The 22,840-nt window shown below is 47.1% G+C and overlaps 1 long non-coding RNA gene across 1 annotated transcript; it reads left to right on the top strand.

Annotated features, from left to right (window-relative positions):
* The first annotated feature begins 7,541 nt into the window (after positions 1–7,541).
* Positions 7,542–22,388, top strand: LOC141369961 (uncharacterized). Its single transcript, XR_012373567.1, has 5 exons — positions 7,542–7,973; positions 8,181–8,292; positions 8,698–8,958; positions 11,399–11,562; positions 22,292–22,388. It is a non-coding gene; the product is annotated as an uncharacterized lncRNA (long non-coding RNA).
* Positions 22,389–22,840: the final 452 nt, after the last annotated feature.

The following is a 22,840-nucleotide window of genomic DNA, read 5'->3' as shown; positions in this document are numbered from 1 at the left end:
AAAACGTACAAAGGAAAGAACAAACCAAGTCGGATCAGGCTGCGCTCCTGCTCAAACTCTTCAGTGGCTCCCCATTGCCCTTGGGAAAGAGTCCACTCTTCACCACAGAACTTCCAGGTTCTTGGGGTGCTGGCCCTACCAACCTGTCCCCTCTTCCTCTCTGAACCAGGGACAGGCTCAAATGCATGAGCTTTTCTCTCTCTCCTAGGCTTTTGCTCAGATATCACCTCTTCCAGGAAGCCTTCCAGATCTGCCTCCCTCCCTCCCCCGCAACTACCCGTTCAATTAAATGCCCTTCTTCTGTGTTCCTCCTGACCTCCCTGCTTCCCCCAACCTCAGCCCTCCCCATCCCATCTCTCCCAGTCCTGGGAGCCCTTTCCGGACCTGGGCCTCTCGTCATGGGCTCCAGACAGACTCTGAGGGATGTATGACAGTCTGAGACCCACAGAGTCACATCAGGGAAACAGCCTTCCCCTAATTAAACATGCAAAGAAATGGGCCTCAGTGTTTGCTCTGAAGCCAAACCTTTTTTTGAGAAGATCATGGCTCTCAAAATTAATCTAAAGTTAATCACCACCAGTTTTGCAGGGGGGAGTTGGGTAGGCGGGAAAATGCAGCATTCCACCCTCCCTCTCTCAAAGCACGGAGCCTTCCCGAGGCAACTTCTTCCAGTGGGCTTCAGGGGCCGGCTGAGACAGACTCCCTCGATCTCAAGGAGGCTCTCAAGCCTCTAACCTTTGTACTACCTCTCTTTCCTTCTTTTTGCCTTGAATGGGCCTGTTTGAAAACTATCTGACTCTTCTTTGAGCCCCAGAGTCACTCAATCCCTTACGTGACAGCTTGATAGGATCCCGGGGATCGTGGAAAATAGGGTCCCCTCCTGCAATGTAGCTACCCAGAAACGGACCAGGGAGGAGAAGGGGCTTGTCCGGTCCACCCCCCTTGAGGCACAGAGGCAGGTCTGGACACAGGACTCTTGCCACCAGGTGGAGACTCTTGGCGGTGTGTGTTCTAGACCCCGTGAGATACCAGGACCTCCCACCTGGGCTGCAAGCTTCCCTCTTTTACGTCACCTCTGCCCTCCTGCTATGACTGAATGGTGTCCCCCCCCACCCCCCACCCCCCCACTGATATATTGAAGCCCTAACCCCCAGTGTGACTGTATTTGGAGCCGGGGCCATTAGGGGAGTGATTAGGTTATCCGCTTGGTCGGGGTGGAGACTTGATCCAATCGCCATAGTGTCCTCATGAGAAGAGATGCTCCAAACTCCACCATGTGAGCATGCAGCAAGAAGGTGGCCCGTCGGCCAGCCAGGAGGGGAGCCCCCCCCAGAGCCCCGCCATGCTGGCACCCTGACCTCAGACGACCAGCTTCCAGAGCTGTGAGAAAACCAACTTCTGTTCTTCCAGCTGCCCTGCCTGTGGTCTCCATTCCGGTGCCGGAGCCGAGACCCCTGCCAGCCCCCTCGTGGCTCTGCTTCACCTATCGGCGCGTTGGCTCCCTTTCTTCCTAAGATCCAGAATGTCGGTGTTGTCTGAGCTTTCCCCCTTTGCTCCCTTGTCCTTCCCCTCCTCTTCTCCTGTTCCCTCTCTTTCTTCTCGTTTCTGCGCTCTGACTCTCATTTCTGCAATTCTAGCCTCACCGCAAGTGATATCCCCGTTTATCATTCCCCCCGCCCCCTGCCGCCCCATCCCTACCCAGCATCTCCCGCCGCTTCCCGGACTTTTCTACTTGGATCTCTTGCTGTCAGAGACGAGCATCCATCCCTGGACCGGAAGCTTCCTGCCTCCCCCCGTCCTGGCTTCCCTGCTGTTGGCATCCCTCCCCTGTGACGGTTGCGTGGCCTTGGGATAAATTTCCCTGTCACCTTGGCCCTCCGCTCTCTCCCTCTGGACCAGAGAAAAGTGGGCGTGAGGTGCAACCTTAGGGAGTGGTTAGCAAACTTGGTCGAATAGTCAAAATGCACAGCTGCTCTAGCCACAGGATTTGAATAGCCGGCAGGAGTAGCCTCTCTGAGTCATGAGGGACGAAACCACGCGGCCCCCACCTCTTGTGCGTTTTCTTGGAATCGGGTGTGTGGGTGTGAGCAGCCTCTCACGAAGACCTCTGAGGCAATGCATCCTGAAAGGAGGCTCGCAGCTGACCCGTACAAGAGCATTCTGCAGTTGACAAAGTGCTTTCACACACCTTGACTCATTTCCACCTTACGACAACCCGGAGGGGCTGGGATTATTATTCCCAGTCAAGAGCTGCAGAGACTGAGCCCCTGAGAGGGGCTTGCCCACGGTCGTGACTGGTAGATGGCCAGACTGGTCTTCCTGCTTATAGATGGAGGAAAGCGTGAGTGCAGGGCCCCTCTCCCTGCCAGGCTCTGTCAGGTGTCACCTTGACACATGAGGGAAGTCGAGGCTTAGCTACATGGGATGATTTGCTCAGGGTCTTCACCTCCTGAGTGCTGTCATGAGGGTCCAAACCCTACGTGGCTCTGACCTCAAAGTCAATGGATGCACACATTCATTAAGTGCATGGCCCCCCAACTCCCAGGACGCTCTTTGACCCGGAAGGACTTCCCAATGGCTCCTGAGCTGTGGCTTGTCCACCCTGTCATAGTGGTTCCCAGTCTGGAGGGAGTCATTGTCCTCTATCATCACCCCCACCTTTGGTACCACTTCTTGAGTGCTCACAAATGCCAAGCACTGCACCAGATGCATTATATAACTGATGTTCTGGGCTGACTGGTGTCCCTCCGCCCCGAAATTCATGTGTCAAAGTCCTCACCCCCAATACCTCAGATTATGGCTATATGTAAAGAGAGGGTTTAAAAAGAGATAATTAATTTAAAATGAGGTCATTAGGGTGGGCCCTGATTCAGTATGACAGGTGTCCTTATAGGAAGAGGAAGTTAGGACATAGACACTCAGAGGGAGGACCATGTGAGCACACAAGGAGGAGATAACCATTTGCAAGGTGAGGAGAGGGTTTCTCCCTCAGAAAAACCAACCCTGCTGACACCTTGATCTTGGACTTCTGGTTTCCAGAACTGTAGGGAGTAAATGTCTGTTGTTGAAGCCCCTGCTCTGTGGTACTTTGCTATGGCGGTCCCAGCAAACTCATATACCTGGTCTCCTTTGGTTGTCACAGGCATTTTGGGAAACAGGGGTCCTTTTTTTTAGTTCCAGAGGTAGAATTTAGTGATTCATCAGTTGCATATAACAGCCAGTGCTCATTCCATCAACTGCCCTCCTTCATGCCCATCACCCAGTTACCTCATCCCCCACCCAACTCCCCTTCCTCAGCCCTCGCTTTGTTTCCTCGAGTTCAGCAACTCTTATGGTTTGTCTCCCTCTCTGTTTTCATCTTATTATATTTTTCCTTCCCTTCCCCTATGTTCATCTGTTTTGTTTCTTAAATTCCACATGAGTGAGATCATATGATAATTGTTTCTCTGACTGACTTATTTCACTTAGCATAATTAACCTCCAGTTCCATCCACGTTGTTGCAAATGGCAAGATTTCATTCTTTTTGATGGCTGAGGAATAGTCCATTGTGTATATATACCACATCTTCTTTATCCATTCATCTGTCGATAGGCATCGGGCTCTTTCCATAGTTTGGCTATTGTGGACAGTGCTGCTATAAACATTGGGATGCATGTGCCCCTTCGAATCACTCTGTTTGTATCCTTTGGATAAATACCTAGTAGTACACTTGCTGGTTCCATTTTTAACTTTTTGAGGAACCTCCATACTGTTTTCCAGAGTGGCTGCACCAGCTTGCATTCCCACCAACAGTGTGAAAGTGTTCTGCTTTCTCCACATCCTCGACAACATCTGTTGTTTCCTGAGTTGGGAATGGGGTTTCTGATCCCGGGGGGGGGGGCGGCGGTGTGCAGAGAAGGCAGGAGTGTGAGAGAAATGGGCCTCATGAGGTGGCCCGGGAGACCTGCTGACCACCAGACCTGGGCCCACAAAGCGGCAGGTATCCTGGTGAGATCTCCATCTTGGGGCCTGGTGGCCCTCAGCTCTGTGAGTTCAGAAACCCCAGGGTCAGCCCACCAAGAATGGAAATCACCAGCCACCCTTAACTGGGCTCTGCCCCTGTGCCAGGCGCCTCCTTGGTGCTGTACACAACAGCCCCATGGGGGCAAGTACCACCCTCTCTTCACTTTACAAATGGGGACATGGTGGCTCCCGGAGTTCCCCTGGCTTGCCCTCCAGTACAGCTTGTAGGGCCTAGAAGTAAAGTGTGAACCAGATTTTGCTTGGCTCCAGAACCGAGTGACACCAATCAACTCAAAAAGAATGGTACAGACACACACACACACGCACAGCCCCGATGTCAAGGGGGGTTTCTCATGAGAACACGCTCCTACGTGGTCTGGATTATCCGGAGCCTGCAGGGGCACTTCGTCCCCGTAGTCATGCTTGTCAGGAATTGGTTGGTAATGCCGGGACTGGGGTGAGGGGAGTGAGAAAAGATGTGTTTGTTCATCTCCAAAGCCGGTCAGGTGAAGCGGTTAGGAGAACGCACCCTTGAAGCCGGTCTGCTGGGATTTAAGTCTTGGCCCCATCATTGCCAGTTCTGTGACCTAGGACAAGTTGTGTGACCCCTGGGTGCTCAGTGTCCTCATCCACACAGGAGGTTGTGCTCACAGAGCCCCCTCCTGGGACTGTTGGGAGGGCAGGTGGGTCCATGCTCCTAGAGCTCCCCATAGGCCCCCGTTCCAGGTGGGGTAGGGAGGGGAGCGCCCTTCCATCGAGGGGCCCCCTGTGCTGAGAGATCTGGAGATCTTGATACCTTTGGGGCGGTCTGGGGTGGTTTCTCCTTGTCTTTGCTTTCCTGGACATCAGGTCTGGCCGACCCTGCTTTGTTTACCATCTTCGTCCTCGCAGAACCCAGTCTGATGCCTACAGGTCATCCTCCCTGGAGTTTTGGAAACCTCCCACTCACACAATCTCCCCGTCCTTAGGAGGTCTCACCTCTTTGATTTTGGTGACTTGAATATTCTACCCCCCTCTCTTGCTTCAAGGCCTCTCTCTTTGCCTGACCAGTTCCTACTCATCCCTCAGGTGTCAGCCTAAGTACTGTCTTTTCTGAGAACCCTGACTTCATCCTAGTTTCTGGGCCCCACAGATCCTACCAGAGAAGCGGTCATGGCATAGTAAGGGTCTTTCTGCCCCCCAAAAGCCATTAGTCATGAGTTTCACTGAGGGCCACCCGTGAGGAGTGAGGCTGTAGGGTGAAGCAGCAAGGCCAATTCTGTTCCCACTTACTCCCAAGGTCTCAACATACATTTGCTTTACCCTCCAGATCCTGTCGGTGACCTCTGATGGAGAAACTCAGGCTCAGGGAGGTAAGGAGCTTGCTGAAGGAGATCGCAGGAGTGGATGAGCTGGACTTTGGGTTCGGAGCTGACTTCTAGCATTACTTTGTGCTTTCCTAAAGCGTTTTGTCACTGTGTCCAAGTTTCATTGTCTGCACAATGGGAACATGGGTGCCTGGAGTCAGCCATGGGTTAAGGATGTGGAAGGAAAGTGCAAAGAGCCTCAAATAGAAGATGCCTGTTGTGCACGAAGTGCATGTCGGGATGTGGCTTCACAGATTTGACACTTCTAGTAATTTGGGGATTGCCGTCACCAAGGGGTACTGTCCCGGACTGGGAGCCTGTCAATGTTGCCCCAGAATTTCTGGGAGGGTGGGGGCAGGGAGAAGATGCTGGGCAGCCTTCTTGCTCATTAATACATTTTGGAGGAAGACTTGGTCTGCATCTGATTTCCGTGCATTTATTTAGGACCGGCAGGAAAGTCAACAACCCACTTCCTGGGATGTGGCTGCAGACCTGTGATCCGAAAACTTGCCTGCTTGTTAGAATCCCTGGGCAGATTTTAAAAACTTCAATGTCTGGTGGCATCTGAGACCAGTGACTTTTAGAGTCCTGATGGACGGGGCCTGGGCTGCTGGTGAGGCCTCCTTGTGAAGAAATGACTTCTGATGGACATGATAAAGCATCCAAAATAAAATCCCAAAGATGGTAATAAGGCAAGAGAAGAGGGGGGATTCTATGTATTGAGCACCTGTTCCTCCATGGTTACATCTTCTGAGCACTGCCGGGAAAGGTTCTTGGCTTTCAAGGACCCAGTGATTAGGCTGATCATTCAGATTAGGCCAGATAATCAAGGGTAATCTCCCCAACTCAAGGTCCTTAAGTTAATCACATCTGCAAAATCCCTTTTGCCACAATAAAGTAACATATTCATAGGTTCTAGGGATTAGGACATCTTTGCTGGGCCATTATTCTGCTTAAAACACGTGCTTAGCACAGTCAGGGCTCAGTAAAAGTTAGCTACGTTCCAGCAGTGATTTGGAGAGGCAGACACTATTATCCTGCCTGGTCCCTGTCACTCCCTTGCTGTGTGACCTTGAGGTGGTTACTTAGCATCTCTGAGCATTAGTTTCCTCCTCTGTATAATAGAGATAATAGTACCTGTTTTATAGTGCTGTTTGTGATAGGTGAAATAAGGCAAGCAAAACACTTAAAACATTGGCACATAATGAGCACCCAGGAGACATTATCTAAAACAACAGCCCCTTCTCCGTGGGCTCCTGTCGATCGCCCCGATATGCCAAACTCTTGGCAGCCTCTGGTCCTTTGTCCCTGCTGGTCCCTCTGCCTGGAGCCTCTGCTGTCTGCTCTGTGCACGGCCGATTCCTTTTCCTTTACAGCTCGCCCCCGGGGCAGGTGCATCCGTGTGGCCCGCCTCTTCTCTCTGTCCTGGCCTCATTTTCTTTCTTTCCTCCGCTCCCCTGTTGCAACTGCCTTGTGCTGACTTGCTGGCCCATCGGGCACCTCTCCCCGCTTCAAGCTACAGACACCACCCCCCCTCGGCCAAGGGCAGGGGCTTTGTTGTTTTACCACGGTCTGGGGTCTACACAGGCTCTGCATTCGAAATATACCTGGTGACCGAACGAGTAAGTCTGCTTCCAGTGGGCAAGTGAGTAAATACTTATGCATTGTGGCCACCACAAAGAGGGAGGTTTGCAGCACTCGGGGGGCAGGGGGGAGGTGCAATCTGCGGGGCCGACCTCTGTCCCTTCTCCACTGAGGCACCCAGGACACGGCGGGGTGATAACGGGGTTCCTCTGAGAAGCGTCCCTGAGCCCCCCAGACCGAGGCAGCCCTCCCTGTCTGGTGGCTGATGGCTCCCCGAACGCTTTCCCTACAGGACTCAGTGCAATCATACACATTTGTACAGTTGGCTTTATTTTCATTGGGATAAAATACACATACTATAAAATTTACCCTTAGTGACATTTAGTACATTCACAGTATTGCTCGACCGCCACCACCATCTGGTTCCAGACATTTTTCACCATCTCTGCACACACCTTCAGCAGCTGCTCCCTGTTCTCCCGACTCCCAGCCCCCACCCCCAACCCCCCAACCCTCGATCTGCTTTCTGTCGCTATGGATTTGCCTGTTCTGGGTATTTCATGTTCATGGAATGAAGTTAGCATTAAACAATTTTTCCTCTATGTGGTCTCCCCCGGGGTAAGAACTGCGCCCGTCTGCCTGCTTTCCTGTGCCGAGTCCCCAGCACAGACAGACAGCTGGTGAGACGGGAGGACATTTTCTCCACGAGGCGCCTGGGAGCTCGTGGGAGGCAAGCTCTGTGTCTTAGAGGTTGGACCAGCGGGAGTGCTGGGGTGCTGTCCTTCCGGTGGCCTCTTGCTACATCAAATGTCATCTGAGGACACTCACTTAATACTTTGAAGCATCAATTTCCTCTTTGATAAAATGAGGATGACGACAATGTTTGCCTCATTCGGGTGACCATGAAGAGAAATGACACGCTGTCTGCACGTGGGTGCCTGGCCCAGAGTGGAGTCTTGTGGACATGAGCCAGGAGGATCGTCGTCCCGTGTTTAGCAATGCCAAGCTCTGGGCTGGGCCAGAGGAAGGGTCCAAACTTGGTAAATGTGTTTTAATTGTAATGATGCCTACAAGGGTTTAAACATTAGACAGGTGGACCTCCAGGTCAAAATTGCCGGGAATTCTGTGGGATGGGGGTAAAGAAGAAATCCTTTGCATTAGCTCTTGCTAAGTTTTTCTGCGGGGATGACCACCACCACCATGTCAAAGGCTTGCACCAATGGAAGATTGTCTTGCTCACTCTGTAGGTCCCTGTGGGCCTGTTGTGGCTCTGTCTACATGCTTTGACTTCATTCGGGGGTCCAGGCCGAGGAAGCAGCCCTCCTCTGGGATGTACCATTCCTCCAGCCAAGGGAAGAGGCAGCAGACGGCTCCCCAAACTCCTGCTCCTGTCTTGCTTACACCATCATTGCTCACAGCCTGAGGCCACACCAATCACGTGGCCACACCCTGATGTCTGCGGTGGGGTAGGGCCAGGGACAGGACCACCCTCTTCTGAGGACGCCCTGCAGGTCACAGAGCAATGGGTGGGGCGGGATAATCCTCTTCCAAGGAGGACAGCCAAGAATTGGAAATAATAACACGCAGATTGCCCTCTGTTCTGAGAACTTTCAGGTATTTTGGGCGCATGGTCTGGTATGTTCCTTCAGCTTGCTCATTTTGAGTCTCCACCCATAACCCAGGACCATGACCTGAAGAGACTTGGGGGTAGGGTGGCTGTCAAACACGAACAGGACAAGGGGGTCTCACTGTGAGGGTCTCTAGCTTTACAGATCTGGTCCACAGACCAACGACTTGGAAACTCCCATCATGGCAGTGCGATTTCTTGACCGTGGAAAACTGGGAGCAACCTAAATATCCAGCAATAGGAGAATGGCAAATGGACAGTGGTTTTGTTCATGCAACGGCATCTGTCTGAACTACAGCTAACTACAGAATTGGAAAACTCTCCAAAACATCATGGCAAGTTGAGAAGGCAGATGCAGGAGGATACCTATTAAAAAACATGGCAAGTCTTGGAAACAGGTAGGCAATTCCTCAAAACGTTAAATGTGGAGTGACCATATGACCAGGCAACCTACTCCTAGATGTATACCCAAGAGACCCAGAACCATTTGTCCACACAAAAACTTGCGTATGAATGGTGATAGCAGCATTATTCACACTAGTCAAAAAGTGAAAGCAACCAAAATGCCCACCGACAGATGAGTGGGTACAGGAAATGTGGTATGTCCACAAAAGGGAATATTATTCAGCCATGAAAAAGAACAGAGGGCTCACATGTGCTGCCATATGGATGAGCCATGCTACGTGGAGGAAGCCAGACTCAAAAGACCATAGGTCATATGATTCCCTTTACAGGAAAATGCCCAGAATATGCCAATCTGTAGAAGTATCAGGAAGACTTGTGGTTGCTAGGGGCTGGGGAGACCAGGGAGTGACTGTTGGAAGGGGACAAGGTTTCCTTGTGTGAGGATGAAATGTTCTGGGCTTGAATGGTGGTCATGGTTACCCAACATTGTGAATGCACACTGGATTTTATGCTCTACAGCGATTCAAGTGGTAAATTTTTATTATGCCTTCCTCGGCACAGTGAGAAAAAACAAAGCAGGATACACGTATGAGTGTGCATGAAAAGCAGCTTGGAGGTGCAGAGACCCCTCTCAGGATAGTGGCGATTTCAGGGAAGTGGTAATATGAATGGGAAGCGGGCTGGGCCGTGAAGTTTCAATGGTATCTGTAACATTTTATTGCCTGAAAATGCCCTGCGGTGTATATGGCAAAATGTCAGCACTTACTAAATCTGGGTTAGCGTGTATTTACTGGTACGATTCTCTTCCTTTTTCTAAATATTTGAAATCTATCATAATTAAAAGAGAAGAAAGTCCAGTGGCTTTGAAACCCGTTTCTGAGCAGCTCTGAGTGTGAGCGAGCTTTCCCCCACCGCCTGTGCCCTGAGAGCAGGTGACTTAGGGAACAGGGAACATTAGATTTCATTGTATTTTGGCTTGGCTCTATCCTATTATTTTAGACTCTATTGAAATTAATGATGCAGGGACCTTATTTTTTTCCACCTAGACCAGGAGCTTTGACTCTGATCAATGAATTCCATCTTCCGGACGCATAGTGATGGGTTGGCGGTTTTCATCTCAGATAATTGCTTTTTCCCATTTATTTGGTAGTAGACAGGATTTTCCTTTCAGGCCCAAAGATAAGGCAGAAGACTTGTATTCTCAGTTTGCAATTTTTAAAATGAGTTATTCCATCGTCATTATAAGCAATTCTCCAATCTATAGAACCTCTCAGAGATGATGAAGTGGAAGAGGGGAGAAGCTCAGGTGCTAATTTTAGATGTTAGAGATTATGTCGCTGAACAAACAGATCTGGGGAGTATCACTGGGGATGGGGCGGGAGATGGTTGGGGGTTGTTTTTCCTTAGTAAGATTTAACACCTTTTTGCCCGTCAAAGTGATTGTCCTGATTATTTTGGAATCACCTACACAATAAAGTCAACAATAATTTAAACAAGATTTAGCTAAACTTACATCCAGCATCAAGCATGAGGCCACCGGGGTTGGCACTGTTCAAACCCTTACCAAAGGTCCCTTCAAGGTCACGTTGTCCAACAGGCTCATTTTACAGATGAGGAAACGGAGGCTTAGTTTGGCAACACGTCTTGCCCCAGATCCCAAACTCTGTTCTTCTCTTTCAAGGTCAAATTCCTATGGGGTCTACTTGCAAATCTGCTTCCCTTGCTGATCTTGGCTTCGAATGCCTGTTGTGCATTTCTAAAAAACAAACTTTTCCTTCCAAGGATACAGATTCCCCACTACAAAGATTTTTCTATGGGATGATCATGCTATGAAAAGAACCCTGCCAACTGGAGGCAGAAAACCTGGTTCAAATCCTCGCCTCACCTGAGAACCTGCATGAGTTCATGAGTCGGCTTCCTCCCCTACATATGAAGCTAAGGGATCTCCAAGTCCAAGGGCTGTTGTGACATGGCAAATGTTCCCTGTGCTTGAGAAACTGGAAGTCAAAGTTCGGGGCCCCACTGGCAAGGAGCTGGGCCTATGCATGAGTCCAGATGACAACACAGAGTTGGGCTTCCCATGGAGGCCCGGGGCCAATGAGAGCTAGCTTCTCTCCTGTCCTTGCTATGTGCTAAGCACTGTGACTGTTACAGTTTGTGGACTTTTCTTTTGTAAGCCTTGAACAACCCTATCATGTAGATGCTGTCATTATCCCTTCTACTGATGGGAAAGTAAGGCACAGGTAGGCTAAGCAGCTTACTACAAGGCTGCTGAGAGGAGCCAGAATTTCCCCCCGGGCCCGTGGGCTCCAGCACTCCTGCCTGTGGCCGCAGGGCTGGCGTTCCTCTCTGCTTTTGTGGCCTAGGACACATTTACAGATCGCTTAGCGTCTTCCGCATGTGAGCCCCAGCACCTTCTTGTCTCGATCCTAGGAATCTTTGGAGCATCCTCATGGCTCAGAACATCCCTTCAAAACACATGCTGTCCTTCCCGGCCTCTCCCTATCCCAGGAGAGTGAAAGCGGGCTGATGGTCTAATTGCTACCGTTTCTTGACCGCCTACTGCGTGCCTACCGGCCACTGCCGGCCACTCACAGGTAGGTCCGAATTAATCGTCACAATGACCGTATCATGTTGATGTTATTGTCTACATTTTCTAAGATGTGGAGAAGTAGGTCTGGAGTGAATAAATATCCAAGGACAGAGAGGTTGCCGAGACAGCAGAGTTGGGTTTCCAAACCAGGTCTGTCTTACCCCAAAGCCTTCATTCTTTCTAGAAACATCGTGCTGCCTTCAGAAGGAGGAAACACCAAATGTGCCCCCAAGGTGGTGTCACTTCCTCCCTTGACTTTGATTGTGTACATACACCTGTGTTGCTAGAAGGAGGCAGAGTGAGGGCAAACATGCTTAGAATGAGCATGAAACCCATCGTTAAAAAAAAAAAAAAGTGAGCATGGAAAGCCAATCTAGAGAAGCCTTGGGGAGGCAAACAGAACCTTTTGTGATTTTGACCTTCAACCCCTGACTGACGTCCTACTGGGATGTCCCAGTACTCCTTACTGGGATAAGGGATGGTGAAGAAGTTGGTCTACATCTGCACAGATAATTTTCAGCGTGGGACTGAGCAACGACTTGGAAGTCAGGTGGGCTTGGCTTCAAATTCTGACTCTTCCACTTACGAGCTGTTTGATCTTGGGTGAGTGACTTCCCCTCTCTGAGGCTCAGCATTTCCATCTGTAAAATGGAGGATAATTTTGCCTTCTTTATTGAGTTCTGGTGGGGATTGAGTTAAGCTGTGCAAACCTCTTGGAATAGTGATACTGTAAACACTCAATTGTTTTTGTCGAGTAATAATAATAAAGAAACAGAGGAGTGAATCAAGCCAAGCTTCAGGGTCCTGTCGAGGAATGAGAGAAGTACTCATGCTATTCCTTCTTGGGTGACTAATAGGCTGCACATTTGTGGTGTTTCTGATCCTGCGGTAAAGCCCACTCAATCCTCTCAGTGACCCTATTAGGCCAGCAGCACCTGCTGGGAGCTGGTGTGTGTGGGGGACATGATTCACTCCAGATTCCACCTGTTGTCTCTGAGGACAGAGCCAGGTGGCTTATCTGAGCCTTCCGTTGGATGAAGTCATCCCCCATGGCCTTTCGAGGTTCTAAAAAGTTTTAGGGGCTAACGCAAAGGCTTCTAGAAATTTCCTTTGGTGTTTATTAAGATGGCTAACTGGACACCATTAGAATGTGGGTCTTATGTAAGTCACACTCAGGTGGGCAGCTGTGTCCACGTGAAGGCAATTTGCCTTGAATTCCTCTGGACTGCGATATAGCTTCAGAGTTAACCACCCATGGGAGGGACTGGTGTCTCAAATAACGGACTTCTCTAGTTCATGGAAAAAAAATCAGTCCTTCTGTTGTTCTTCTCTCTTAGAATTAGCCAGTCATGCTTGAGAGTGTTTTCTTCCTAAGGTGCCAAGAAGTTGCCATAGTTACAGCTAGGTTTGTTTGTATCAAAATTAGAACATTAACATGGTAGATTTTAAATAGAAATAATGTAATTTTGGACAATGTAACTGGGAGGGGAAATGCCCCAGTTCCCTGAAGGCATGGCTGAGCTGTACCAAGGGTCCAGGGACACGTGGACACCGAGCAGTGAAGGCTTCTGTGCTTCATGTCCCAGACCATGACCTTGGCTCTGGATGGGCATTGGGGGTGGGGGCTGGTCCTGGCTCTGACGTTTGTTCTCGGTATAACCTCAGGCAAGTCACTCTCCCTCTTAGGCCTTTTGTCATCATCCCAACTGTAAACGAAAAGGTTAGACTAAATGATCTCAAAACTTCCTTCCACTTCTGGAATTCCAGAATTCGGAGTTCGGTCTTTGTGGCTTTCTAACCCATTTAAAAACTGTACCCTTTCCATTTACGTTCACTAGAGGGCGCTATGTCCCGTGTTTTGACCGCCCCCCTGGGCTGAGAGACCGGCTCACTCTGGTAAGCGTCCTGGAAGAGGAGAGAAAGCGCTTTCCAGGGGAGGTAGATGAAAAAAGACCCTGCTGAAGTGGTCCCTTAGGTCTACAGTTGACAAGGGGTCTTCCGATCTATTGTCATTTTGATCTCACATTGGTTGCCTGGGCCAGATGCTACCTTCCCATGTTACGGGGCCCGGGTACTGTAAGAACTTGCTTGGGACCACATGCGTTTCCAGGGGTGGACGCAGACCTTACCTCCTCACTCCCCCTCACTCCTTTGGCCATTTCCCACTGGACGTTAAGAGGCCGCCTCTGTTTCTAAGGGGCTTCCGTTGAGCCCCGAGGACAAAGCACACACAAGTTGACTGGGACAAAATTTGAATCCCTAGTAGGTAGAGTCAAGAGCAGGCGCTGAGCTGCATGGGTAGACTAAACCTTCTTTCCTTTTGGGATTTAGACCAAATAATCTGTCAAATGCAGTGGCTGATGGGAGCTATAACGGTCCTGGTCCTGCAGATAGCAGAATCTACCCCGGGCTCATCGAAGTGGCAAAGGAATTTTTGAAAGGGGATCAGGAAACTCTCAGAATCTCCAGGAGGACCAGAGAGCGAGAGTCTGAAATTATGTAGCCAGAAACTGTGACCAATCCCACTGTGGGGGCTTTTCTAGGAAAAAAAACACTGCCGCAGCTGCCTGTTACTTACAAGGTATGGGGACTGGGGTACCCACGGAATCTACTGGTGACCGAGCCCCTCCCACATGCTGAGCAGGTATCTTATCTCGATTGATCCTGTGGGATCCCTATCACCGTCCCTCATTTACAGATTTTTGCTTGATTAATTCCAGTCTCCTCTGACCTCAGTCTCTGGGCTCCAGCAGACATTGGGCTGGAGCTAGGGTTTATCGATGGTCCTCAGAGGCGATTTCAGGAGAGGAGGGACTTTCTGGGTGTCTCTTACTGCCTTTGTCACGCTTTTGATATCTAGCAAAGTAGAAGGAATGGAACAAAAAGGAATGTTAAATTCTCATTTTCTGCTTATTTTATCTTCTTGTGCCTCTGGTGCCCCTGGCAGTAGATTTAGCCCCGAAGGAAGGGAGTCCTTCCCACCCGACACTCTGCGGGTGTTAGTTGGACTTGGCTCTCTCCAGATAAGAAGTCCTTACACTTAGAAAAGACCAGAGCATAGACTCATCCAATCCTGTTAGTTTATAAACCAGAAACTGAGACCAGAGCAGGAAATTGCTTGCTCAAAGTCGTATCATAAGAGAATGGCTTTTGGGGGCGGAGTAAGATGGCAGAGGAGTAGGAGATCTGGATTTCGTCTGGTCTCAGGAATTCAGCTGGATAGGGATCAAACCATTCTGAACACCTACGAACTCAACAGGAGATCGAAGATAGGAATAATAACAACTCTCTGAACAGAGAAGTGACCACTTACTGGAAGGCAGGACGTGCGGAGAAGGGAATCGGAGGCGATATTCGGGAGGATAGATGACGGGGGAGGGGGCCTCCGTCGGCCGCTTCTGGCAAGTGCTAGAGCCGCGGAGCACAAAATCGGAACTTTTAGAAGCTGGCTCCGCTGAGGGACGTCGCTCCAGTGGCTAAGCGGGGGGTGGAACCCTCGCGGGACAGTGTGGTCTCAGGACCCTCGGGGTCACAGAAAGACCGGGGGTGCCTGAGTGCGGCAGAGCTCCCAGGTATCGGAGCGGGGAAGCCGGCTGCAGAGACGGAGCCGAGGCGCGGGCTCCCAGCTCGGGGTTGCCATAAACTGTGATCCGCGGCCCAGTCGGGCCACTGCTCCTCCAGCAGGGACCCAACAAGCGGCAGAGCCGGGGAGACTCCCCTCCCTCCCCTGGGAGGAGCAGCGCGGGAGCGCACCGCAGGGATCTGCTGGGTCTGGAGACTCCACACGGGGTCGGGTGCCAGAGAGAGAAACGCTCGGTCAGTGTGAGCACGGAGTGCGGCCAGAGACCAGGGAGACGAGAGTGACTGCTTTTCTCTGGGGGCGCACTGAGGAGCGGGGCCCCGAGTTCTCAGCTCCTCCGGGCGGAGATTGGGAGGCCACCATTTTCACCCTGGTCCTCCAAGGCTGTACCGAGAGCTTGCAGGGAACAAAAGCTCCCGAGAGCAAACCCGAGCAGCTTGCTTAGCCCGGACTGACAAGGGCGGGGCAATTCCGCCTCCGGCAAAGACATTTGGGAACCACAGCAACAGGCCACTCCCCCAGAAGATCAGCAAGAGCAGCCAGCAAGCCAAGACCAAGTTTACCAATGAGAACGGGAGAACTCCAGCGCTAGGGGAATACTGCACATAGAATTCATGGCTTTTTTACCATATTTTTTAGTTTTTAAAAGTTAATTTTTTAACTCTTTTTTTTTTTTAATTTTTTTTTTCCCCTTTTTTCACCAACCTTTTTTTTTTTTTAACGATTTTTTATTTTTTTTTTTAACAGAGAGAGAGACAGCGAGAGAGGGAACACAAGCAGGAGCGTGGGAGAGGGAGAAGCAGGCTTCCCTCTGAGTAGGGAGCCCGACGTGGGACTTTATCCCAGGACCCTGGGATCATGACCTGAACAGAAGGCAGACGCTTAACGACTGAGCCACCCAGGTGCCCTCAACCAACATCTTATCAATCCCTTAAAAAAAAAAAAAATTTTGTTTTTCATTTTTAGAGTCATATTCTATCCCTTCATAGTATTTACCCTTATTTTTGGCATATATATATAAGTTGTTCTCTCTTTAAAAATTTGAGATACAGTTTCTTCTAACAGATCAAAATATACCCTAAATGTATGTATGGCTTTGTTCTAGTCTCCTGCCTGATCACATTCTCTCCCCCCTTTTTTCTTTTTTTTTTAATCTTCTTTCTTTTTTCAAACAACTTCTTATCTTATCAATTCCTTTTATAAAATCTTTTATAATTTTCATCTTTACAGTCATATTCCATCCCTTCATTGTATCAACCCTTATTTTGTACATATATAAGTCTTTCTTTCTTTAAAATTTTGGGAGGCACTTTCTTCTAACAGACCAAAATACACCCAAAATCTAGTGTGTGGCACTGATCTATGCACCAGCCTGATCATATTTGATCATATTCTGTTTTTTTGTTTTGTTCTTTTTTTGTTTTGTTTTTATCTTTTTCTTTATTTTCCCCTCTCTTTTCTTTCTTTCCCTTTCTTTTCCCCTGGTTTCAGGTCTTTTCTGATTTGTTTAGAGTATATTTTCTGGGGACATTGTTACCCTATTAGCATTTTGTTCTCTCATTCATCGATTCTCCTCTGGACAAAATGACAAGATGGAAAAAATCACCTCAACAAAAAGAACAAGAGGTAGTACCGTCTGCCAGGGACCTACTCAATACGGACCTTAGTACGATGTCGGACCTAGAGTTCAGAATCATGATTTTAAAGATACTAGCTGGGCTTGAAAAAAGCATGGAAGTTATTAGAGAAACCCTTTCTGGAAAAATAAAAGAACTAAAATCTAACCAAGTCAAAATAAAAAAGGCTATTAATGAGGTGCAATAAAAAATGGGGCACTAACTGCTAGGATAAATGAGGCAGAAGAGAGAATCAGCGATATAGAAGACCAAATGATGGAAAATAAAGAAGCTGAGAAAAAGAGAGATAAACAACTACTGGATCACAAGGGCAGAATTCAAGAGATAAGCGATACCATAAGATGAAACAACATTAGAATAATTGGGATCCCAGAAGAAGAAGAAAGAGAGAGGGGCAGAAGGTATATTGGAGCAGATTACAACAGAGAACTTCCCTAATGCGGGGAAGGAAACAGGCATCAAAATCCAGGAGGCACAGAGAACCCCTCTCAAAATCAATAAAAATAGGTCAACACCCCGACATCTAATAGTAAAACTTACAAGTCTCAGAGACAAAGAGAAAATCCTGAAAGCAGCTCGGGAGAAGAGATATGTAACTTATAATGGTAGAAACATTAGACTGGCAGCAGACCTATCCACAGAGACCTGGCAGGCCAGAAGGACTGGCATGATATCTTCAGAGCACTAAACGAGAAAAATCTGCGGCCAAGAATACTATATCCAGCTAGGCTGTCATTGAAAATAGAAGGAGAGATAAAAAGCTTCCAGGACAAACAAAAACTAAAGGAATTTGCAAACACGAAACCAGCCCTACAAGGAATATTGAAAGGGTTCCTCTAAGCAAAGACAGAGCCTAAAAGCAGCATAGACCAGAAAGGAACACGGACAATATACAGTAACAGTCACCTAACAGGCAATACAATGGCACTAAATTCATATCTTTCAATAGTTACCCTGAATGTAAATGGGCTAAATGCCCCAATCAAAAGACACAGGCTATCAGATTGGATTAAAAAACAAGACCCATCGATATGCTGTCTGCAAGAGACTCATTTTAGACCCAAAGACACCCCCAGATCAAAAGTGAGGGGGTGGAAAACCATTTACCATGCTAACGGACACCAAAAGAAAGCTGGGGTGGCAATCCTTATATCAGACAAATTAGATTTTAAACCAAAGACTGTAATAAGAGATGAGGAAGGACACTATATCCTACTTAAAGGGTCCATCCAACAAGAAGATCTAACAATTGTAAATATCTATGCCCCGAACATGGGAGCAGCCAATTATATAAGGCAATTAATAACAAAAGCAAAGAAACACATTGACAACAATACAATAATAGTGGGGGACTTTAACACCCCCTGACTGAAATGGACAGATCATCTAAGCAAAAGATCAACAAGGAAATAAAGACTTTAAATGACACACTGGACCAAATGGACTTCACAGACATATTCAGAACATTCCATCCCAAAGCAACGGAATACACATTCTTCTCTAGTGCCCATGGAACATTCTCCAGAATTGATCACATCCTAGGTCACAAATCACAAATCAGGTCTCAACCGGTACCAAAAGATTGGGATCATTCCCTGCATATTTTCAGACCACAATGCTTTGAAACTAGAACTCAATCACAAGAGGAAAGTCGGAAAGAACTCAAATACATGGAGGCTAAAGAGGCTAAAGAGCATCCTACTAAAGAATGAATGGGTCAACCAGGAAATTAAAGAAGAATTAAAAAAATTCATGGAAACAAATGAAAATGAAAACACAACTGTTCAAAATCTTTGGGATGCAGCAAAGGCAGTCCTGAGAGGAAAGTATATAGCAATACAAGCCTTTCTCAAGAAACAAGAAAGGTCTCAAATACACAACCTAACCCTACACCTAAAGGAGCTAGAGAAAAAACAGCAAATAAAGCCTAAACCCAGCAGGAGAAGAGAAATAATCAAGATCAGAGCAGAAATCAATGAACTAGAAACCAAAAGAACAATAGAACAGATCAATGAAACTAGGAGCTGGTTCTTTGAGTGAATTAACAGGATTGATAAACCCCTGGCCAGACTTATCAAAAAGAAAAGAGAAATGACCCAAATCAACAAAATCATGAATGAAAGAGGAGAGATCACAACCAACACCAAAGAAATACAAACAATTATAAGAACATATCATGAGCAACTATATGCCAGCAAATTAGATAACCTGGAAGAAATGGATGCATTCCTAGAGATGTATCAACTGACAAAACTGAACCAGGAAGAAATAGAAAACCTGAACAGACCTATAACCACTAAAGAAATTGAAGCAGTCATCAAAAAATCTCCCAACAAACAAAAGCCCAGGGCCAGATGGCTTCCCAGGGGAATTCTACCAAACATTTAAAGAAGAATTAATACCTATTCTTCTGAATAATCTGAACAATCTGAAACTGTTCCAAAAAATAGAAATGGAAGGAAAATTTCCAAACTCGTTTTATGAGGCCACCATTACCTTGATCCCCAAACCAAAGACCCCATCGAAAAGGAGAATTACAGACCAATATCCTTGATGAACATGGATGCAAAAATTCTCACCAAAATACTAGCCAATAGGATCCAACAGTACATTAAAAGGATTATTCACCACGACCAAGTGGGATTTATCCCTGGGCTGCAAGGCTGGTTCCACATTCGCAAATCAATCAACGTGATACAATGCATTAACAAAAGAAAGAACAAGAATCATATGATCCTCTCCATAGATGCAGAAAAAGCATTTGACAAAGTACAGCATCCTTTCTTGAGCAAAACTCTTCAGAGTATAGGGTTAGAGGGTACATACCTCAATATCATAAAAGCCATCTATGAAAAACCTACAGCGAATATCATTCTCAATGGGGAAAAACTGAGAGCTTTCCCCCTAAGGTCAGGAGCGCAGCAGGGATGTCCACTCTCACCACTGCTATTCAACATAGTACTAGAAGTCCTAGCCACACCAATCAGACAACAAAAAGAAATCAAAGGCATCCAAATCAGCAAAGAAGAAGTCAAACTCTCACTCTTTGCAGATGATATGATACTTTATGTGGAAAATCCAAAAGACTCCACCCCAAAACTGCTAGAACTCATACAGGAATTCAGTAAAGTGGCAGGATATAAAATCAATGGACAGAAATCAGGGGCATTCCTATACACCAACAATAAGACAGAAGAGAGAGAAATTAAGGAGTCGATCCCATTTACAACTGCACCCAAAACCATAAGATACCTAGGAATAAATCTAACCAAAGAGGCAAAGAATATGTATGCAGAAAACTATAAAATACTCATGAAAGAAATTGAGGAAGACACAAAGAAATGGAAAAACATTCCATGCTCATGAATTGGAAGAACAAATATTGTGAAGATGTCAATGCTTCCTAGAGCAATCTACACATTCAATGCAAGCCCCATCAAAATACCATCCACTTTTTTTTCAAAGAAATGGAACAAATAATCCTAAATTTTGTATGGAACCAGAAAAGACCCCGAATAGCCAGAGGAATGTTGAAAAAGAAAAGCAAAGCTGGCGACATCACAATTCCGGACTTCAAGCTCTATTACAAAGCTGTCATCATCAAGACAATATGGTACTGGCACAAAAAACAGACACACAGATCAATGGAACAGAATAGAGAGCCCGGAAATGAACCCTCAACTCTATGGTCAACTAATCTTTGACAAAGCAGGAAAGAATGTCCAGTGGAAAAAAGACAGTCTCTTCAACAAATGGTGTTGGGAAAATTGGACAGCCACATGCAGAAGAATGAAACTGGACCATTTCCTTACACCACACACAAAAATAGACTCAAAATGGTTGAAAGACCTAAATGTGAGACAGGAGTCCATCCAAATCCTAAAGGAGAACACAGGCAGCAACCTCTTTGACCTCAGCCGCAGCAACTTCTTCCTAGAAACATCGCCAAAGGCAAGGAAAGCAAGGGCAAAAATGAGCTATTGGGATTTCATCAAGATAAAAAGCTTTTGCACAGCAAAAGAAACAGTCAACAAAACGAAAAGACAACTGACAGAATGGGAGAAGATATTTGCAAGTGACATATCAGATATAGGGCTAGTATCCAAAATCTATAAAGAACTTATCAAACTCTACACCCAAAGAACAAATAATCCAATCAAGAAATGGGCAGAAGACATGCACAGACATTTTTCCAAAGAAGACATCCAAATGGCCAGCAGAAAAATGCTCAACATCGCTCGGCATCAGGGAAATCCAAATCAAAACCTCAGTGAGATACCACCTCACACCAGTCAGAATGGCTAAAATAAACAAGTCAGGAAACGACAGATGTTGGCGGGGATGCGGAGAAAGGGGAACCCTCCTACGCTGTTGGTGGGAATGCAAGGTGGTGCAACCACTCTGGAAAACAGTATGGAGGTTCCTCAAAAAGTTGGAAATAGAGCTACCATATGATCCAGGAATTGCACTACTGGGTATTTACCCCAAAGATAAAAATGTAGGGATCCGAAGGGGTACATGTACCCCGATGTTTATAGCAGCAATGTCCACAATAGCCAAACTGTGGAAAGAGCCAAGATGTCCATCGACAGACGAATGGATAAAGAAGAGGTGGTATATATATACAATGGAATATTATGAAGCCATCAAAAGGAATGAGATGTTGCCATTTGCAATGACATGGATGGAACTGGAGGGTGTTATGCTGAGTGAAATAAGTCAATCAGAGACAGACAGGTATCATATGACCTCACTGATATGAGGAATTCTTAATCTCAGGAAACAAACTGAGGGTTGCTGGAGTGGGGGTGGGGTGGAAGGGATGGAGTGGCTGGGTGATAGACATTGGGGAGGGTATGTGCTATGGTGAGCGCTGTGAATTGTGCAAGACTGTTGAATCACAGATCTGTACCTCTGAAACAAATAATGCAATATATGTTAAGAAAAAGAAAAAGAAGAAGAAGATAGCAGGAGGCGAAGAATGAAGGGGGGGAAATCGGAGGGGGAGACGAGCCATGAGAGACAATGGACTCTGAAAAACAAACTGAGGGTTCTAGAGGGTAGGGGGGTGGGGGGATGGGTTAGCCTGGTGATGGGTATTAAAGAGGGCACGTTCTGCATGGAGCACTGGGTGTTATACGCAAACAATGAATCATGGAACAGTACATCACAAACTAATGATGTAATGTATGGTGATTAACATAACAATAAAAAATTTAAAGAAAAAAAAGAGAAAGTCTTTCATACATGAAAGTACTATTTAGTGAGCACCTGCTGTGTGCAGGGCGCCACACAAAGGTTGAGGTAGATGATCTCGCCGCTGCCGCGGAACTTTCACACATAGCCTCACCTCTAGTTCTCCAACCGTTACTCCATCTGGAGCAGAAGAACCCTTGGCTTCTTTTCTTAATTTTTAAAAGTAATAAAAATACAGAATAGCCAATGGCAGATAAACAGGAAAAAACGTTGACTTTTTTGGTACCAAATGTACAAATGAGACTTTTTTTCCTTTCTAGCAAATTTCAGTATTTCAGATAGAAAACTTCTCCATGGGGATGAGACATGTGGAATTCTGAAGTCTCAAACGCTACTGATGTGAGTGTAAGTTAACCTTTGCGTGGGAAAAATTTGCAATATGTATGAAAACATTCTTCACCCGGAATTAACTTCCTAGACCGTCTCCTAGAAAAATAGCTATGAATGTGTCTGAAGATACATCTACTAAGGATCACTGTATCGGTTAAAATAAATAGCAAAATCTGGAGAAGACCTAAATGTTCAACAGTTGATTGTAGCCACACTACCAGTCAGGATTAGATTTGGCCGTGTGTAAGAGAAAACCCCCCAAAACAGTGACTTAAACATGTATGGATTTATTTTTCTCTACCTGAAGGAATCCTGGAGGTAGCGTTTGGGGGTTGGCGTGGAAGGGTGACTAAGTCATCTGGAACCCACGTTCCTTTGTCCTTTGGCACTGCTATTCTTCGTGCATGGTCCAAGGTGGTTGCTGGTGCCCCAACCATGTGTTCACACCCCGTGTGGAAGGGAGAAGTGGCAAAAGTGAA

This window comes from Callorhinus ursinus, unplaced genomic scaffold (genome assembly GCF_003265705.2).
Source record: "Callorhinus ursinus isolate GAN/ISIS: 27379988/994484 unplaced genomic scaffold, GSC_fseal_2.0 scaffold24, whole genome shotgun sequence".
NCBI classification, from domain to species: Eukaryota; Metazoa; Chordata; class Mammalia; order Carnivora; family Otariidae; genus Callorhinus; species Callorhinus ursinus.
The sequence above is the reverse complement of the archived record's forward strand: the minus strand, read 5'-3'. Positions and strand labels throughout refer to the sequence as shown.